This window comes from Palaemon carinicauda, chromosome 7 (assembly GCF_036898095.1).
Source record: "Palaemon carinicauda isolate YSFRI2023 chromosome 7, ASM3689809v2, whole genome shotgun sequence".
Classification (NCBI taxonomy): Eukaryota; Metazoa; Arthropoda; class Malacostraca; order Decapoda; family Palaemonidae; genus Palaemon; species Palaemon carinicauda.
In genome coordinates, this window is record NC_090731.1 from 86,124,041 (window position 1) to 86,131,722 (window position 7,682).

The following is a 7,682-nucleotide window of genomic DNA, read 5'->3' on the forward strand; positions in this document are numbered from 1 at the left end:
TATAATAGAATAGTGTGTCCGAATGTACCCTCAAGCAAGGGAACTCTACCAAATGGATTCAATTCATGTCATAGCTTAATTAAAAATTTTCTCCCAACTTTTTTCTCCTCCTGAAAAAAAAAAAATGAATATTTTGTAAAAATGATTTTCACAGTTTTATATATAAATCTACAGGGCGTACTCGTAGAATTTAGAACGATGCTTATATTTGTTCAAGAAAACGAATCGGAAACATTTAATGACTAACTTACCTATATCGGAGGTAAAGCTAAATAAAGAGAATTTTTGTTTACTTTCAAATAACGTTGGCTGTCGAAAGGAAGAGGATATTACTACACTACAGAGGTAAACAATAAACTCATGTAAATAATATAGGACACAAAAGATCGATCGATGACAAAGAAAAGTGAGAGAATTATTATATTTCACACAAATAGATTTGATTAAGATAAATAAAATGATAGATAAAGGAGTGAGTCCAAAGGTACAAGAAAAATACTCACAACATATAAATGTAAAAATAACCTAATGTATAATTACTGTAAAGTTATAAGCACTTCTAAGTATCTCTCTCTCTCTCTCTCTCTCTCTCTCTCTCTCTCTCTCTCTCTCTCTCTCTCTCTCTCTCTCTCTGTACACACACACACACACACACACACACACACACACACACACACACACATATATATATATATATATATATATATATATATATATATATATATATATATATATATATGTGGAGAATTTTTCTTCACTTCTTCTTTCATTCGTATTTATGGCTCTCTCTTAATAATACTATAGCTACCCCTTAAACGTTCTCTCCTACCTTACATTTTCTTTACCAAAACATTGGGAAAACTAATCTAAACTAAATAAACTTGTTGAGAGTAGCGTACGCTATGCTCGTGACGTCACAGCGTAGATACGCACAGCAAAGGGCCTTCGTAACCCCGACGTATGTTGGTTCTTTCCTTAAACTACGTGGGACGAGATAAATTCCTAAACTGATTTAAATATAATTTTCAATACTGCTAAATTAATGCATCTTTTATTTCTCAATACCAATTAAGGTTTGTTAATTTTAAGATGTATGCCTATTGCACCAGCCCATTGCTAATTCTTATTTTAACTAATAATTTTTAGCAAGCCAGAATAGGTAGGATTGTTGTAAATATAAACTCCCTTAGAGCAGCAAGATTTCTCTAGAGTATCTGGTACAAAATCCTGCCTCCTATGCACTCCTTGCAACAATATATAGCCCTGTCCTAAAGTCCCGATATGACATCTAAACTGGGTTACCTTCCGCATGATGACTCTCACCTGTCTGGAAAGGTGAAGTGAGGAGATTCCTCTCAACTTTAACCTCAGCCCATTCGTTTGGAAGTTGCCGTGACCAACTGACCTGCCTGTCAGTGAACCTGTGCACCTCTGGCTCACCCCCACCCCCTCTCCCAAAACTTGACTCACAGAGGAGTCCTGCCGGTCGGAGAGATAGAGATGAAGAAGAGCCTGGTAAACCTTAATTGCCAAAGTGAAGATTCTTGGGGGGAGCCAGTCAAGAATGCAAAGTGCTAACTTGTGCAACCAGGTCAACAGCCATTACGGGCAAAGGACATCTTCCAAGGAGTGCAGGTACTACAACAATGACCACTTAGTTATTCCCCCATTCTTAGTTTAGACTAATTTCTACTTGAGTAGGGAACCTGGCTTTTACATAATTTGGACTGTGTGCAGTGGGATTGTGTGTATATATTTTGGCTTCGATATAACTTTTTGCTTTTGAGACTAGCACAGTCTCTGGGTCACATGGGCCACGTGTCCGACCTAAGTTCTGATTATTGATTATTGCAGACCACGTGTCTAACCAACCATTTTTTATTATTTTGAATTGCTATTACTTCACATTTTGTTTTGATACCTTTTTTTTTGATCAGATGTCTTTTCTTTTAATGTAAATTTGTATAATAAATCAAAATTAGGTTAATTAAACCTCCTTCGTATTTTTGCTCCCTCATTTATTTCAATGTGCAAATTATGAATATTTGATCACGGGACAGAATACCCGATATTTGAAAGGAGTAAGCCTAAGTAAGTCTATAAGTGGTTTCAGCGAGGAACTTTGTATTAATATATCTGCTTTGAAGGTAAAGATCCATATCTTTAAATCTTTAAACTTTACTTTACATCACTGCTCCCATTTTTGGTTTCGTCTCTTATTACATTAACGTAAGATACCTTTCCAGCATCTCACTGGGGTCACTGGGACGGAGTCGGAATAGAGCCTAAGAGTGAGATGACTATAGACCTGACAAAGCTAAAGTAGGCCATAAATTACTTTTATTTTCACGTGTGGAGTTCTCCGGCCTCTGGACAGTAAAGTTTCCCCCTTTTGTATTTAAAAGTGACGGTTAGTAAACTATGTCAGTAAAGTTATTAGCAGGGTGTTTGTGCCCCGAGTGTAAGTGCTCATTATCCTCCCCTGTTGATCTTTGTGTAACTGCCGTAGGGAGACTTTCCTGGACTAAGTTCCCACTCAAACATTTAAATAAAAATTCTCCACAATATATATATATATATATATATATATATATATATATATATATATATATATATATATATATATATATATATATATATATATATATATATATAGAAAGATAGAAAACACTAGCCAAGTCAAGCCGGAGTGTACTACTCTATGGCAAGACCAAGATAGGGTTGTCGCCTAATGGCGGCACCCAGAGGGAAGGAGGGTTTACCCTTAAATCTCCGAAGGAGACGATTATCGAATTATATAATCAATTCTAGGAGATATACTATCTCCTGTTGAATTGATAAAACGATACGCGAGGGTAAACGGGGATAATGTATGAAAGTATACTAAAGCGCATAGGCTAGGTTAGCCTAGCACAGGGTGAGATCTCGGTTACCTATATCACTGAGACTCTAATGTATACGATCGACACATTTAGGAAGAGGAAAATTATTTGCATGATCTTATCTTCACTAGTATAATTTTGCCTAAATAGCTATAATTCATTATAGCTAAATACCGGGAATGTCGTTCTACTGACTAAATAAAGCATGCATGACGAACGACAGCGTCCAAAATGGCGCTTCCGGCGACCGGCTATGCTCCAATAAACGCATTAAATTTATGCTAAATTGATTGTGAGAAGGGAGCTAAAAATTATACACAGTAAAGATTAAATACTCAACTTTCCAGAGGCAGAAGATGCTGGAGAATGCATAATAAATCCTCGAAAATGGCAATCAAAAACACTAGATAAGCAGGGAGAAACACCATGCGAAAGCGCTACTGAAATAGAAATGAGTGCCATCTTGGAGCCCTGTAATAGTAGGGGAGGAAGGGTAACCTTGATAACGGCTCCCCTTCAATTTCACCACTCTTCCCCCTCAGAGCGAAAACGGTATTCGGGGTGAAGATTGCCATGTATCGTATCAAGATATACGTCCCCTGATATTATGCGATATCCTTAAGAAAAATTTTAAGGATACTCGCGCCAGGAGTTAGAATTCTGGATCTCTGGGAGTATCACTGTAGCCAAATATCCCTTTATCCCTTAGAAAGCTGTCTATAGGAACCTTCCATCAGGACGACATGACTTGAGCCCAAAAACCTTTATTAGTAATGCTGGGTCCAAAAGCAAGTTTACCTACGTTAGTAGCTGCAAGACTACAACGTTGGGCAATCACGTTAGCCGGGCACCACTATAATATAGAATACCGTCCAACATCAAAGATTGGTAATGCAGATGCTTTATCTAGATTACCAGTAGACAAAGCTCCAGAAGAGTATGATGACAGTATTCTGTTAATTTCTGTATATGATGTACCCATAACAGCCAAAGATGTAGCACACACTACCAAGAGAGACCCAGAACTTAGTAAGGTTTTAGAGAGTTTAATGACAGGTAGGGACTTATGTGGAAAAGAGGAAAATTGTAAACCCTATAAGAATATATGGTATGAACTGAGTGTAACACAAGGAATAGTGATGAGAGGTTCAAGGGTAGTTATTCCTAATTCACTGAGGAATAAGGTTTTGTCTGAAATACATGCTAAACACCAAGGTATTGTAAGATCAAAGTCAATTGCAAGAACTTTTTTATGGTGGCCAGGTGTAGATAAAGATGTGGAATCTTATATAAAGAATTGTATGAATTTTTTTATGCAACAGAACATTCCTCAATTTGCTAGAATGCACCCGTGGGAGTTACCCAGGTATCCATGGCAAAGAGATTTTGCAGGTCCTTTTTTAAATTATTTGTTTTTGATAGTAGTAGATGCTTACAGTAAGTAGCCAGAAGTTATCCCTATGACGAAAACAACGTCTTATGCCACAATAAAAGTTAATGCAAATTTTTTCTTCACATGGTATTCCAGAAAGAATTGTTACAGATAATGGTCCACAATTTACCTCACAAGAGTTTAAAGAATTTTGTAATGTCAATGGTATAAAATATACATTTGCAGCAACATATCCCTTTACCAATGGAGATGCTGAAAGATTTGTTCAAACATTTAAGCACAATATGAAGTGTAGAAAAGCAAATTCAGGTAACATATTTTTGCATGTATCGAAGTTTTTATTGTCTTATAGAACAACGCCGCACAGCACAATAGGCGTGACACCGTCAAATTTGTTGATGGGGAGGAGGATTAGGTGTAAGTTAGATTTGTTGTATCCAAGTTTGCAAAGTGATTTAGAAGATAAAGGGTATAAACAAAATGAAAATTTACCAAGTTAAGACATTTTTTACCTTTATTTGATGTCATGGTAAGATTGTACAACACTCCAGAGAAGTGGGTAGAGATTGTAAGAGAGATAGGAAATTTACATTATGATGTTAAAGTTGGGGGAAATATTGTAAAACGTCATGTTGATCAATTACAGCCATTAAACAGAAATACAGTAGAGCATGTGAATGTTAGAGATGGTAAACTTTCAGAAGTAGTTAGATCAAATGAGTGAAATATTAACCAAGATGCTCCAACATTGAATGTAGATTCAGAACCATTTCATGTACCAGTACAAGATGAGGTTAGAATGCTTCCTAATAGGATTAATAGAGGAAAGCCCCCCGAGAGATTAGATTTATAAAGATTTTTACAATGTCAAGTTAAGGGGGAGGAGACTGTTATGTATTATTGTAATAATGTACTGTATTACTTCAAGTGTTACGTGTACCGCGCAACATTGCATCATATTGCATAGATTAAACATGTTCACGAATGTATATAAGTGAAATGATGTGTTTTGATATTAGGATTCAAGAATTTATTAATTACCTCAAAGATAGGATGTGATTCTATTTACTTTTGTGTTGCAGTAGGATTTAAGTCTTTTGAGAGCGATGCTCTTTTGTTGGTTAGCAATGTTTTGGTTTGTCAGATTGTTTATGAGATGCTCCATGCTCACAGTTGGGAGTTGGTTGTCACGGAGCAATGTAATCACAAGAAATCTATTAAATGTATTTTTAAGAATACCAACGTATCATTAAACCCCACCGAGAAAAATCGGTGACATCAAATGGGATCTCTGGATAATTACTAATAATTCTTCACTCATTTTAGGTGAGTGAGTAATATGGTGAAATCATCTGACAACTTACGACCAATGCTACAGGCGGGTCTATGCTTCCTCATATGTACCCCATCCTTAAGAAGATAACAGGTCGGAGACAGCTGTGTCTCCGTCTCGTCCACCACATGGTACAATAACTTTGTTAATGTTGCCTCCTTCCGTTGCAATCCTATCAGCCTTTTCCTACTCACTTGTCCTACTTCTAACGCTGAGTTTTCTATTTCTTCCAGGTCCATTTCTTCTTTGTCACCTTGTCCACTCGTCGGTCGTTCCTCTTCACTTGGGTTTACTCAAGAGTTCGTACCATCAAGGGAATCCTTGTCTTTGGAAAACAAATCCTCCAAGTTTATCGCTCCTTCGCTTTTTTTTTCTTCTTCAGATGCCACTTTCTTCGTCATACTCCTTGTTGTCACACAACTAGGAAACAGATACGGATAATCCTTCTCGAGTTCAGTCGTAGGACTATACTTCAATAGTTTCTCCGTTACAATGGGACAAGGCACAAACGGCGCTACATCAACCTCATTACCCAGCAGGATGTCTACTTCTGTGGCAGCCTATGAATCCTTCACCGTAAAATCAAAATTACCTGCCAACAACTAGCATAACAGTCTCAAACGGCAAATAAGGGTAACCTCTTCACCTCCTATTCCCTTCAAAATAACCGAGTCTCCTGTGAGAGAATGTTCCACCAACAGGCACAACAGGTGTACTCCTCGTACCACCACACTATGATTAAAACCTGTGGCACGCAATATCCTGACCGGGGTTCGCTCACTCCTGTCTGTTACTGCTAACGTACCTTTATAAATATATGGTTTAAAGGTATCCACGTTGTTTGGGTTTGTCCTGTTCGTCGTGTAAACGTTGTCTGGTTTATTTTCCTCTTCGACCTTTCCCGATTATTTCTTTGTTTTCGCATTCTGTGAAGTCGAGTTATCCTTAACTACTTGGGTTACTGCTTTTGGTTGGTTTGACCAACATTCCTTACTGATATGGCCTCTCTTGCCACACTTAAAACAGACAATATTAACCTTCTGCACGTCTTTCATGATACTTCAAGGAGGATTATTAGACGATTGTAGCTGGGGTACAATCACATTATGCTTAGGAACAGTACCAGTGCTGCTTTTGCTATAACTGTTGAACTTGTTCATGCAGTTATTACTGAACTGGTTTCCATGGTTCGGCGAATACTTGACACTTGGTTGAAACTTCATGCCCGAGGAGGGTTTACGACTGATAATATTATAATCTTCACTCAGTGAAGCAGCTTTATCAAGTTTCTTCACACCTCTCTCTCTCTCTCAAGTATATTCGAATATGTTCAGGAATTCCTCGTAGATACTCTTCTAGTATTATTAATTCTTCTAAATCAGCCTCCTCCCTCACATTAGCAGACGATGCCTATCTTTTAAAACATTGTTGTACCTTATAAGCGTAATCCAGGAAAGTCATTTTCTCGTCCTTCCTTAAACTTTGTAATCTTTCGTAATAATATTCAGGGGTCATCTGATACACTAGCAGCACGCTCCTCTTCACTTCTTGATATTCCTTCCCCTGGTCCTGAGATAAGGAAAGGTATGCATTGTGGCCTTTCCCAATCAATACACTCTGAAAACAACACAGAGCATTTATCTTCAGGCCACTGTTTCGAAATGATCGTAGAATTCATCAGGAGCCTTTTCTGTGAACCTTGGAATTAACCTCTGGAGGTTCACCACATTAAACATGGGATCGTGCATAGCAGGGGTCGCCTCTGTCTGCGTTGCCAATAGTGCACGAGCATTCAGTAGTTCCAACTCCCTCACATGTTGTGCAATCTCTCTTGCCTCTTCCTTCTACTTCCCTTTCATTCTCCTCTTTTGTCTTGCAACTTCTCTGGCTTCTTCTCTTCCCTTTTCTTCTCATTCTACCTCGCACATCGAGCTTCTTCTTTTTCTTCCTCCATCATCATCAATTTGATCAAATTCTCCTCTGCTGCAATTCATCGAATCTCTGCCTCTACATTCCTATCTGCTTTCATGCATTAAATTTTTGGGTCAACTGGTCCTTGATTTGCTAAAAATTC